Raw genomic sequence first — 13,688 nt, 5'->3', positions numbered from 1 at the left:
TGTGTTAATTAACATGCATTGTTTGGGCATTTGTTTTTTACCGAGAGTCCAATATTTGCTAAAACCATGGAGTGTGCATTTGTGACTACGGATGAGAGAAATAGATGATTTACCAGAGCTAAGAGATGAGGTAGTTATTGCTTTTACTGTTTCCTTTCCTTGCAATTTCAGGTTTGGGTCCCCAGCACCTTTGATTAAAGGAAAGAAGCAGCCACGCAGCAAGGGCAGTCCTGGGATGCTGTTTGCATCGTCCAGAATATTGATGAAGTCGGCTAGAGTGGGGACCCATGGTGTGGGACAGATACAGAAATGGGCTCAGGCATCAGATAATTCAGCCAGATATGACTGACATCTTAGAAAAGACCTCACCTGTGTATATGCTCGCTTCTCCATCTCATCCATAAAGAGAAGCAGAGAGCCCCTGCCGCAAGACTTAAATGAGCTCATAAACAAAAGCACTCCACAGGGTTTGGGGCATATAGCACCTGCTCCATAAATGAAAAAATATTACTACTTTGGAGCAGCCCTTTATTTTTTAAGGCGGTGACAAAGTATCTTTTAGAATGCAAACATCTTTTTCTTTTTTCTTCTTTCTCTTCCAAAGGAAGAAGGTGAAAGTGTGGAGATGAATGTCTTTAAAAGTGCCTTTCACACCTAAGTGTGAAGTCTAGGTGTTAACCTGAGTGAGAAATCTTCAAAGAACAGAATAACTTCACAGGGAGCTCTGCTGCCTGCCCGGAGCACAGTGTTCCATGCTCTGTGTTCCGCCTGGCGCTTCTTGCATCATGAACTTGGTGCTGGTTATTTCTTTACTTCTCAAACTCCCATGGATCATTCTTTCTCTGCATTACTCTTTCTCCATGGACTGGACATTGCTAGACACTGAACATATGCCTCTCCAAAATTCATGTTTAAATCTAACCCCCAAGGTGATGGTGTCAGGAGGTGGGGCCTTTGGGGGCTGCTGAGGTCATGAGGGTGGAGCTTTGTGAACCGGATTAGTACCCAGAGAGCTCCCTTGCTCTTCCACCATGTGAGGACGCAGCGAGAATGCGCTATGGCCCCACTACGCATCTATGAACCAGGAAGTGAGTCCTCACCAGACACAGTGTCTGCTGGTGCCTTGATCGTAGGGTTCCAGCCTCCAGAACTGTGAGTGATAAATGTCTGTTGTTCATAAGCCACCAGTCTATGGTGTTTTGTTAGAGCAGCCTGAATGGAATAAGACAGAAATTATTCGCAACTCTTCATTTTGCTGTAGCTGATTTTACTTTTGTTATTTCTTTACTGTTTGTATTTTTTCTCCCTTAATTACTCTCTGATGGATTAAACATGGTCAGGACTGGACCCAGAGTAACAGAACCTGGACCTCAGCCTCGTCCTGCCTGAGTGTAAAGCACAGGCTCTTCTCATTAGTGACCCCTTGGTGCTTCCTGTTATTTACAACCGTAAGCCCCCGCTGTCATGTGAAAGCACTGTCATTGTTTTTATGAAGTATTCTTTATGGGTCTTGTTTAGGGCAGCCAAAGGACATTTGCAAGGTTAAGTCAGCATTTGGGGGAACAACATTTTCTATATCTGAATATCTGTTTGATATCTGCTTTTCTGGGATCTCAAAACTTGAAGCAACTGGGACAATTTTAAGCAGAGGCACATCTATAGCTAGAGAACTGGTCAGGAAATCATTTGGTTTAAGAATTGGGTCCCTAAGATCTCCTGAACCGTCTGTCACTCTTAGATGGTGGAGGATACCTAGAACAGAAAACAGGAAGGGATGATTGTATTGTATGAGTGTCTCAATCCTGAACTTCCCTTTTAGTTTGGGCACATATATGATTCCTTGCACTCTACGTATATATTTTCAGAATATTTCTCACCTGTTAAGATCATTTCCTAATATATGTAATATGCTTCACAGGATAGTCTAGTAAAATGATAGCACTGTGTCTGTTTGTTAATAGCAAATCCAGGAGTGACTCAGCTTTACTTCATTTCTGGAGTATGTCAACCAGAGTAAAAACTTGACCATGAACACTGATGACCTTTATCTTTGCATCAGCAAGTTCTAGATGAACAAAATCATTTATTATCTCCATCACCTAAAGATATCGACTGCCAACATTTTAGTGAATCTCTTTCCAATCTTTGAATTTTTTAAACATCTGCATTCTAAGGTTGTGATTACACTGAATATATCATTCTATACTATGAATTTTAATACTGTAATGTTTTTGTTTATATTTTTATATTTTCATTTCAAACAATATATTTAATGGCAGCATAATTTCCTAAATACTTTCTTCTACCTTTCTCTTTAATATTTCCTCTGTTTTGTGTCTGCCTCAAGGATTCAGTAAATTATGACTTATAAAGTTAATGCATATTAAATAGGATTTTGGCTAATGTGGTCTGTATTTTTGGGATCTAGATGGATCATATATGGTACTGGAAATAAAACACAGTACCTTGGACATATTGCAGATTCAGTTTCAGACCACCACAGTAAAGTGAATAGCACAACAAAGTGAGTCATACGAAGTTTCTGGTTTGCCACTGTATATAAAAGTTATGTTTACATTATACTATAGTCTATTAAGTGTGCAATTGCATTATGTATAAAAATACAATGTAATTAACTTAATTAAAAATAATTTATTGCTAAAAATGCTCATGATCATCTGAGCCTTCAGCAAGTCATTACTTTTTTTTACTGGTGGAGGGCCTTGCTTTTACGTCAATGGGTGCTGACTCACCAGGGTGATGGTTGCAGGAGGCTAGGGTGGCTGTGGCAGTTTCTTAAAATAAGACAACAATTATTTTCTTAAAATAAGTCACTGCTTCAGTGGACTGTCTTTTCATGAAAGATTTTTCTGTAACATGTGATGTTATTTGACAGCGTTTTACCCCCAGTAGAACTTCTTTTAAAATTGGAGTCAATCCTCTCAAATCTTGCCACTGCTTTATCACCTAAGTTAAAGTAATAGTCTGTATTCTTTGTTGTCATTTCTACAATGTTCACAGCATCTTTATCAGAAGTAGAGTACATCTCGAGAAACCACTTCCTTTGCTCATCCATAAGAAGCAACTTCTCATCCATTCAGGTTTGCTCATGAGGTTGCAGCAATTCAGTCCCACCTTTAGGCCATACTTCTAATTCTAGTTCTCTTGCTGTTTCTACCATATCTATAGTTACTTCCTTCACTAAAGTCTTGAATCCCTCAAATTCATCCATGAAGTTTGGAATCAACATCTTCCAAACTCCTGTTAATGTTGGTATTTTGACTTCCTCCCATGAATCACGAATGTTCTTACTGATATTTAGAATGGCGAATCTTTTCCAGAAGGTTTTCAATTTACTTTGCCTAGATCCATCAGAGGAATCACTATCTATGGCATCTATAGCCTTATGAAATGGATCTCTTAAATAATAAGACTTGAAAGTCAAAATGGCTCCTTGATCCATGGGCTGCAGAATGGATGTTGTGGTAGCAGGCATGAGAACAACGTTAATCTCCTCGTACATCTCCATCATAACTCTTTCATGACCAGGTGCATTGTCAATTAGCAATAATATTTTGAAAGGAATCTTTTTTTTAAGCAGCAGATTTCAACCATGGGCTTAACATATTCAGTAAACCATGCTGTAAACAGATGTGCTGTCATCCAGGCTTTGTTGTTCTATTTCTAGAGCACAGGCAGAGTAGATTTAGTGTCATTCTTAAGATTCCTAGGATTTGGGGATGGCAACTGAGTGTTGGCTTCAATTTAAAGTCACCAGCTGCATTAGACCCTAACAGGAGAGTCAGTCTGTCCTTTGAAGCTTTGAGGCCCGACACTGACTTTTCTGTAGCTATGCAAGTGTAGATGGCAACTCCTCCCAATAGAAGGCTGTTTCATTTACATTGAAAATCTGTTGTTTAGTGCAGCCACCATCATTAGTGATGTTACCCTAGGTCTTCTGGACAACTTGCTGCGGCCTCTCCATCAGCACTTGTTGCAGCACATTGCACTTTTATGTTAGGACGATGGCTTCTTTCCTTAAATCTCACGAACCAAATCCTGCTAGCTTCCAACTTTTCTTCTGCAGCTTCCTCACCTGTCAGCATTCATAGAAGTGAAAAATTAGGCCCCCACTCTGGATTAGCTTTGGTTTAAGGGAACGTTGTGGCTGGTTTGACCTTCTATCCAGGCCACTCAAACTTCCTCCATATCAGTACTACGGCTGTTTCACTTTCTTATCATTCCTATGTTCCCTGGAGTAGCACTTTTAATTTCTTTCAAAAACTTTTTCTTTGCATTCCCAACTTGGTGAACTGGTCCAAGAGGCCCAGCTTTTGTTCTGTCTCAGCTTTCAACATGCCTTCCTCACTAAACTTGAGCTTAATCATTGCTAGCTTTTGATTTGAAGTAAGAGGTGTGTGATTCTCCCCTTCACGTGAACACTTAGACGCCATTGTAGAATTAGTAATTGTCCTAACTTCAACATATTGTTGTGTCTCAGGAAATATGGAGGGCTGAAGAGAGGAGGGGAGATGGGGAATGGTTGATCTGTGGAGCAATCAGAACACACACATACAACATTAGGAATTAAGTTTACCATCTCCTATTGGTGCAGTTCATGGTACCACAACATAATTATAATAATAACATCAGAGATCACTGATCAAAGATCACTGTAACAGATATAATAGTAATGAAACAGTTTGAATTGAAATGCTATGAGAATTTCCAAAATGTGATATAGAGACACAAAGTGAGCACATGCTCTTGGAAAAATGGTGCCAATAGACTTGCTTAATGTAGGGTTGCCAGAAACCTTCAATTTGTAAAAAATGCAATATCTGTGAAGTGCAATAGAAAGAGATATATGTGTGTCTAACTAATTTGTCTACACAGTAACTCACAAATAGTTATTTAGTTCTACAGCTGAGAACATTGGAGGTTTTGTAGTGTGTAAGGCCCTAACAACTCAAGCCAGTGGTGCTTGGACTTGAGTGTGTGCCAGCCTCACCTGGAGAACTTGCGAAACACTGACACCTGAACCCCACCTTATTATTCGGGTCCTCTTGCTCTAGGGTGGGACCTGAGAATATGCATTTCTAACAAGCTCCCAGTTTGTGCCGCTGCTACTTGCCCAAGGACCACACATTTAATTGTTCTGACACATATCATTGAGTCTTCTGGTTCATGATGATAATTTCTACATACTTATCTAATTTGCTGATGGTAACTAAAGAAAGGCAAACAAGCTAGTAAACCTAAAGCATGGGTCTTGGACTGTGTTGATTATAGTTGGTACCTGTTGTGAAATGGATCATGTTAGTATGAAGTTTTTCTAACAGTAAAAATTACATCTGAGGCCAAGCACAGTGGCTCCTGCTTGTAACCCCAGTGTTTTGGGAAGCCAAGGCAGGAGGATTGCTTGACGCCAGGAGTTTAAGACAAGCCTGCGCAACATAGTGAGACCTCATCTTTGGAAAAAAAAAAAAATTAGCCAGGTATGGTGGCACACACCTGTGGTCTCAGCTACTTGGGAGGCTAAGGTGGGAGAATCGCTTGAGCCCAGAAGTTGGAGGCTGCAGGTATCATTGCACAACTGCACTCCAGCCTGTGTGGCAGAGTGAGACCCTGTCTCTAACTAAAAGAAAAAAAAAGATTGCATTTTAACTTTAAGGTCTGCTTTACATTGATTTCCTGCTTCACTATGAATAGAGGCAGAGGTCGTTTTCCTCAACCATTTGTAACCCAAATTCAATTCTTACTTCTTTTTTCCATTCCCAGCTGGGATAATTGCCTCTTTCTTTCTCTGGTTGCTTTCTGGTAGCTCACACTAAGCATAGGACAGAAAGTCTGTCCCTGTTTAACATCATGTCGCCTTGCTTCACTGTGTGCAAAACTTCTCTACTTTGGGGATTATGTAGGGGAAAATCTGAAGCCGGGTGTGAACCACACCAATTCCCTGTACAGCAGCTGTGGGCTAGAGAGAATGAAAAGCAGCATTTCAAAAGTGATTTATGCAAATGTAACGTGGATTTTGGGGGAATGGAGTCCGATTGTCCCCAAAAGCAGAATGCACATTACTGGGTGATCCACAGTCATTTTCTGTTCTGGGCACAATGGACTTTCTAGTACAAAATGTGCTACTGGCAATTGACGCTGCAGAGAAACAAGCAAGTCTACCATACACAAACGCCATATTTCAGAAGCCTTTTTAGGGTGTTCTCTCCTTTGGTAAAATGCAGGCTGCCTACATGGAGGAGTGATGTGTTCCAAGGCCCCTGAGGATATGAAAACTGTGGGCAGTTTCCCACTCTGCTGGTGGACTCCCTTTTATGCTTTCAGGCAGAAAGCTCCGTGGAGCTGAACATCATTATTTTTTATTTTGTCTTCATCACACAAGGGGTTCTTTCAGCAAAACGACTTCCAGTTTGATGGGCAGGATGGATCTTTGTGTTTCTCTGGAGTCTTCTGTGCATGAACGACAAAATAACACCTTATAAAATACACCTAGTGAAAATGGGCATTTTGTTTCGTGAGGCAAACTTTGTGGACTACTCGGTTTGGCACAGGCCAACTGTGAAAACACAGCAAAAATTCAGCCCTATTCAATTGGTATTTCTGACTTGCTTCGAATCATATAACATCCTTGGAAAATGAGTGGCCAGTGTGACAGAGGAGAAAACTGTCCAGGGAAGATATTTATTTCATTTGAAGAAAGAGGGGAAGGAAGGTTGTGTCCTGGTTCTTTTGAGATGCTAGGATCATCTGTGCTTAAAAAAAAAAAAAAGGTTGTTTCCCTAGCAACAAGACATAAGAGGAAATGCTCATAAATTTTCTTCACCTACTCATTTTTTAAAATGCAGTGAAGCAGATGGTTTGGATGTTGCAGGTATTCCACATTCTAATTTACTCAGTGTCGATAGAAGGAGCATAAATATTGAAGGGTGTGCACTCTGCAGTTTGCAAAACTACAGCCTGAGAACTCTTTCAAAGGTGAGAGCTTTCCAATATCCAGCTTCTCTCTCAGTAACACAAACAGGGTGTTGGCAAAGAAACAGCATCTGAAGACCCAAACCTTTGGCATGTAAGAAGGAGACAGGAAGGGGAAAAAATCAGCCTGGTTGGATAACACAGGATAAAAGAAAGCAATGCTCTTGGAAAGATAGCTAGGGAGAAACAAGGGTCCACTGTCAACCCATGGGTATCAGCAGGAAGTCTTCATCCTATGGCCATTCAGTTTAGCATTCCACTATGTAGCCTACCTACAGGTGCTTATTGCTTGTCAAGCCTCTGACTATGCCTTCACCAGCATGATGGGTTTTCTTTTAAGCCAACTCTGTCCATAGTGGAGATGAGTCTTTTGATTTTTATCACTGAAGTCGCCTTACACATGTGCATAAAAGTGCTTAAGAAGGCAGGAGAACCTTGAGTTTCAGGCAGGTAAGGGCTCACATATGAGAATTCTGCTGATAAGGCCAAATGTGGGAACGCTCTTTATCCCTTGCATTGTAAACTATTTTTGAGACCCAGCTTGTGTTTGTGCTGAAGGAACATTTTGGTTCCTTTAATATATATATATATATATATATATTTTTTTTTTCCTGGTGCCTAGTACCTAGATTCACACAGTACTCAAACAAATAGTGATGCATAAATAAACCATTTTAAATTAAGCAAAACAATAAGTCAGGTTTTGGAATGTTATATATATGTAGGATATCCACCTGCATAATATATATCTCTATGACATACAGACTTTTCTTTTCTATCCATTGCATATAATAAACTCAAACCTATTCTTTAGTTTATTTAATGAAAATGACATAGGAAAATAACAGGTAATCCCACTTCCAGAATGAAACACATAAAATAGCTTGGCAGGCAGGATGGCTGGGTTTCAGTGTATATTGTTGTTGGCTGCTGGTCATAAATGTTTGGTGACTATGAGGTAGCTTTTGCTGAGGTTTGCTGCATCCTGGACTGTTTTCAGACAGTTGTCAAGTGTGACTGATAAATTTGATTTATTTCCTCTTTTTAAAAAATAGCTTGAGTGGATGTTGATAACTACATTGAAATTGTGTAGTTAATTTTCTATTTTATTAGGGCTGTGAAGCTCACCATTTTTTGGTTTCCCAGGAATGTGTGCCTTCCAGCCAATCTCAGGCACATCGCCCCCAAATGATGCCTTTGGGTCCTCAAAAGGGAAGTGGTCTTTCAGCTCTATCAATCACGCATGTTTACTACGCAAGGTGATTAAAGTGATGGCGAACATTCATGAAAACAATTGGAAAGCCTCCAACTTCTATTTTATTTTATCTAAGGGATCAACTTATATTATTTCATGAATGAAGCGAAACTTTGGACTGAAGATAAACTAATTTAATGCAACTCTAAGCAGCTACAATACTTGATTGAAGGCATCTGGAAGGCTCTAAAACATCTTTTAATAAATAGCTGATAGACAGTTGCTTTTTTGGCTATGAGCAGATTAATGCAGCTAAAATGCAATTTATATTTTGTATTTTGGGGCACTCAGAAAATAGGCCTGATGTGAGGTCTATGTTCAGGCTGGCATTTAAATTTAAAGCTATTGTGTATACCTCTCTGGGATACTGTTGTTCTGGGATGGAAATTTAAAGGCAAAATGATTGTATGACAAGGATTCTGATTTACAGGGTAAAGATGTGCATTTATATGCAGCTGATGAAAATCATTTCCTAATAAATGTGTCTGTTTATGAACAGAGACATGTGTCCAGCTCTGGTATCAGGAAACCCTTTCAGCGGTGAGTTTTGGCAAGCTTTTAAAACAAGCTGATCAAAAAATTCACCTAACAGATGCTTGCACTCAGGTTTTTCCGTGGAGCCAGGTAATAATCAAAGGAATCGGGGTCTGTGTTATTTGAAAGAGCCTTTCAAAAGTTGCTGGGAAGGAATCAAAGTTGTGTTAAGTTGTGTGAAGAGGTTTTTCTGTCTCTTTCAATTTTGCTTTTACTGCATCCTATTTTAAGATAGATTGCAAATAGTGATTTGCAACCTGGCCAATGTGGAGGATTAGATGTTTTCATATAGAATCTTGCTTTGACAGGGAGTTATGTCCCTCTCTTGGAGTCATTTATGCCTGCACCATTTTTCTATTTATTTTTACAGTGATGCGTTAATATTTTTTGAAGTTCCATTTACTCCTTCCTGATTGTTCCCTTATCTGTCCTTTCCCATGCTTAAGCAGTGAGGTTCTCGTGAACTCGTGGCCTCAGTGCAGAAAGCAGAAAATAACGGGAGGATTTCCTGTTGGCTTTGGTTTCTAGGAGCCTAAGATGCTAGGGAGAATAGAGGACTCTTTCTAGAGGGAAAACTTGGGAATATTTGGGGGTTGAGGAGAGACAGCTCTCCTAAAATACTAGACAATATTGGCTAGGGCTCCAGGAAGGGAAGAAGAGGTGTGGATAGAAGTAGAGTGACCAAAAAAAAAAAAAAAAAAAAAAAAAAAAAAAAAAAGAGGAGGGACGGGGGTGACTTTCCTTCTTGGTGACTCTCTACCTTGGTAACTTTGAGAAGGAGCCCTGACTCGTGCTGCCCAGCATCTCCCTAATACACAGATGACTGAGTGGAGGCCCAGATTGAGGGAGCCTCAGAGGACTCTGCAGAGGTTTTGGTGACCTGCCAATATAAAGGAGAACGGCATCATCTGATAAGACAGCCACTTCAGGTGTAGACATTTTGAAGTCTCCAAACAAGGAGATGTGGGTTTATTCTGGCTACAGAGGAGTAGTGCTGCTTCTGGGTGCTCAGAGTGCCTGGGGGATATAGGGGGCTTGCCATTCTCAGGCTGGTCCAGGTAAAAAACCCTCCTGTGTCTTAGAGTCTCATCCTTTTTTTCAGCAGGGCTCTAGCTTTGACTTAGAAGTCAGGCTGCATGTTCAGTCTTTTTTTGCAGTTCTGCTACGTGTTAAATGAAAACCTGGATCTTCTTAGCACCATCTACTTGCCCTATGATTGCTGGAGATGAGTCTCATAAATTGGTGGTTAACTACCCTGAGCCTATATATATTTTTTGAAAAGTTCCAATAGCATCAAGAGAATTCCTCCTGCACTTAGTTCTTACAAATATCATTGTGCCCCCTCAGAACATTATCTCCACCCATGTCTCCACTCTGTCAACCACAGGTGAAGCCTTTGTACTTATGGATCCACTATATACCAGGAGTGACTACTGGGGGACAGAGAGGCCAAGAGGATCCAAGGTGATCCATAAGGCGCATCATCTGAATTGAGAAAAAGAAAGTGAAAATATTTTAGAACAAGTCCAGAAAATGATGTTGGTCTTGGGTTCCTCCAGAAAAGCTTTCAGAAACATGTATTTCAGGGAAAAATTATTATCGTTCTTTTAAAAAATATCTTATTTTCCAAAGTGTCCTTCCTTTTTTAAAGTGATTTTCTTCTTGCAGCCTATCTTTATCTCGTACATACTGCTGGTGTCTGGTGATGGATGAGGTGGAGCCAGATAGTAGCGACTTTCTGCTGAGTTCTCCTTCTCCAGCCTACCAGTCCGTGGCTGGTGGTTTCTGTCTTGGGATCCATCCCTGTGGAGCTGAATCATGGTGCTTTCCTTAATTACTTCTCTTGTCATTGCCAGGTGCTCCCTCTTAGTCCAGCAGACCTGGCTCAGGACTTGGGCTATCTGAGCTCTTTAATAGCACATCCATGCTCAGATCCCCGGAGTCCCTGGCCCTGACTCCTGCAGTTAGGAGCTCCATGCTCTCCTCTCTCCAGAGCTTCAGCTATCCTGTTGAATTTTTTCCTTTATATGATTGTCCCTATTCTTTGATATCTTGAGGCATTATTAATTTTCTACCTTTTTAAATAAGCTTTTCACTGTAAAACGAAAGAAAGGAACAGAAAACTATACAAAACTGGCCAACTGTGGTGGCTTGAGCCTATAATGTCAACACTTTGGGAGGCTGAGGATTACCTGAGGTCAGTAGATTGAGACCAGCCTGGGTAACACAGTGAGACCCTGCCTCTAAAAAATAAGAATAAAATAACCAGCTGGGGCATGGTGGCATACACCTGTAATCTCAGCTACTCGAGAGGCTGAGAGTATCGCTTGAGCCCAGGAGGTAGAGGCTGCAGTGAGCTATGATCATGCCACTGCACTCCAGCCTGGGCAACACTGGAAGACCCTGTCTCAAAAAAAAAAAAAAAAAAAGGAAACTACACAAAAAGTGCATAGGTTAATTTATGACTATGTGGCAAGCACCCTTGTAAATATCACCCCATCATAAGAAAGAACATTGGCTGACACTGTAGAAGCCCCTTCATGTGCCCCATCCTAGTCATATCCCTTCTATCTTGCTGTGTGCCCACTATGTTAACTTTTATAGCAATTTCTGTGTAGTTCTGTCCCTAAGATATGTATCCCTAGACACTATGGGTTCTGCCTAATTGTATAGTTGGATCTTTTAAAGGCTTTTAATGTACAACATTCTCCTCCATTCCTTTATGCTGCTGTTACTGTTGTTTACAATTTATCTGTTGAAAAAGCTAGGGCATTGGACCTGTTGAATTTCTCAAAGTGATTTGGACATTTGTGATTGCTTATTCATGGTACAGCTGAATATTTTCCTGTGTTCTCTGTATTTCCTGCAGCTGGATATAGAGGCTTGACCAGACTTACAGTCAGTTTGTTGGCAGCATGAGGCAGTGTTGAGTTCTTTTCTCAGGAGCCATAATGGTAACTGAGTTGCACGCATTTTGTGATGTTAGCAGCTGTTGGCGTGCAATGCCTAGATCTGTTAAATCATTGGAAGTTGCAAAATGGTGATATTCTGACTCTATCATGTTGTTTGCATTTATTAGCTGTAATAATGTTATTAGGTGTCAATTCTCATCTACTCTGTGGTTACTCAGTGATGCAATTCCTGTGAGAAAGGGAGGATAGAAGCTTAATTCTTTAGTTTTATTTACCAGTCTTTAAGATAATAGATTGATTTCTTATTATCCTCAGTAAGGGACCAATTAATTTTTAAAAATTTAATCACAAAATCCTGTTTTTAAACAGATAGGTTTCAATCCATTGCAGTTCTTATCATTATAAAACTTCAGTTTGTCCTATTGTGGTCAGTGAGAGTCTCTTCCTATTGGCTTTTGAGTCCTTTTGATACAGAGTAGTCATTGATGGCTTTCTTGATATCTGCTATGGTAAGATCTTTGAGGTTATCTTGTATGTATTCTAGCTCCAGGCTAGAAACTGGCCATTTCTCAAAAATTTATTAGTGTATTTCACTGGGAAATGATATTTCAAGCACATAATCTTGGTGCTAGGGTTGTTCATTGCCATTGGACAACCATTGTTTCCAGGAAATTATGAGGGAAAGAGCTGGAAATTTTTTTAAGGCAAAGTAGTTTACGAGTTCACAGTAATACTTACCTCTATGTGAAATTTTTTTTTTTTTAAGTTGAAAAACCATTTATTTCACCGGAAAGAAAAAAGTGATCCAATGTTCTAGGTCTAGCCTTTGGACCAAAAAGAGACCCGGGGCAGTGAGACTCTCACCAAGGTCATTCCCAAATCCAACAGCCGCAGGAGGCAGGAGGCAGGGAGGAGACAGCACAGCCCCCACCACAGTTTCGGCACACAATGACGCCTGCTGGGAGAACAGAACATGAATGGGAAGCTACAGAAGTATTGAAGGACAGAAGAACAGGAAAACAGGCAGGAGAGGAAAGTAAAGTAAAGGAAGAGAAGGTCTGAACTTAGCAAGGTAAATTAAGGTCCACGGTTCCTGAGGGACTGAACGCACAAAGCCGAGAACGTCCCGGAGATGGGGTACCATGAAGGGTGTATTCTCATGCACAACCGCAGCTCGGAATTTCAGCCCACACACATCCCACCTTGAAACTCTGTGTTATCAAGGCCCCTGATGTCCTCCACTGCATCCTCTGCCTGCTCCATGTGTACGAAGGCATAATCTTTCACGATGTCACATTCAATGACCGGACCATACTCCTCGAACTTGGCTCGAAGCTCCTTATTAGTGCAGGTGGGACTGATGTTGCCCACATGCAACTTTGTTGAGGTTTTGCTCTTATTCTTGCTGGCTTCGACGTTGATGTTCACCCCATGAAGCTTGTAATGGTGTAGGTTGCGTATGGTATCTTCCGCTGCAGTTTTGTCTTCTATGTGCACAAAGCCGTAATTCTTAATGATGTCACATTCCAGCACCTTCCCATACTGCTCGAAAAGAGAGCGGATCTCCTGCTCTGTGGCCTCCCGGGGCAGGTTTCCGATGAACAGCTTCACCATCCTAACAAGAGCCCGCACAGAAATCAGCAGGGCCTCCTCCTCGTGGCGCGGACGCTTCTGACAAAACGCTAAAATGTCTATGTGAAATTTTAATCTCCTTTTCCCACACCAATGATCCACATTCTCCAGAACATTGTAAAGGCTAGAATTATAATTACCCATTTGCTTTGTCTTGCATCAACACCCAACTGTCTCAAAATAATGATACAAAAGCTACCATTATCACCACCAAAATGGTTACCAAAAACAGTTCAGAAAATTTCACTCTGTTGTCCTCAGTCTTTCCCCATTTTTCATGGTTGTGCTGTTTTTCACATGGTCTGAGTATAGTCACTATATGTATGCTCTCTTCCTTTTAACTCCAGGTTAGTTTTTGTGTACAA

At 40.7% G+C, this 13,688-nt stretch overlaps 1 long non-coding RNA gene and 1 pseudogene across 7 annotated transcripts in view; one reads left to right on the top strand and one right to left on the bottom strand.

Moving 5' to 3' along the window:
* Window positions 1-991: 991 nt before the first annotated feature.
* LOC116556631 overlaps window positions 992-13,688 on the top strand; it is a 131,551-nt gene continuing 118,854 nt past the window's right edge. For all 6 annotated transcript variants that reach the window (XR_004271101.1, XR_004271098.1, XR_004271100.1 and 3 more), the window contains exon 1: window positions 992-1,152. This is a non-coding gene — a long non-coding RNA (uncharacterized LOC116556631). The remainder of the gene's footprint in view (window positions 1,153-13,688) is intronic.
* On the bottom strand, window positions 12,442-13,482 carry LOC116556627 (annotated as a pseudogene). Its single transcript, XR_004271095.1, has one exon. The product of XR_004271095.1 is annotated as an RNA-binding protein 4 pseudogene (transcript).

Source organism: Sapajus apella, unplaced genomic scaffold (assembly GCF_009761245.1).
Source record: "Sapajus apella isolate SASKATOON/1434 unplaced genomic scaffold, GSC_monkey_1.0 scaffold17, whole genome shotgun sequence".
Lineage (NCBI taxonomy): Eukaryota > Metazoa > Chordata > Mammalia > Primates > Cebidae > Sapajus > Sapajus apella.
The sequence above is the reverse complement of the archived record's forward strand: the minus strand, read 5'-3'. Positions and strand labels throughout refer to the sequence as shown.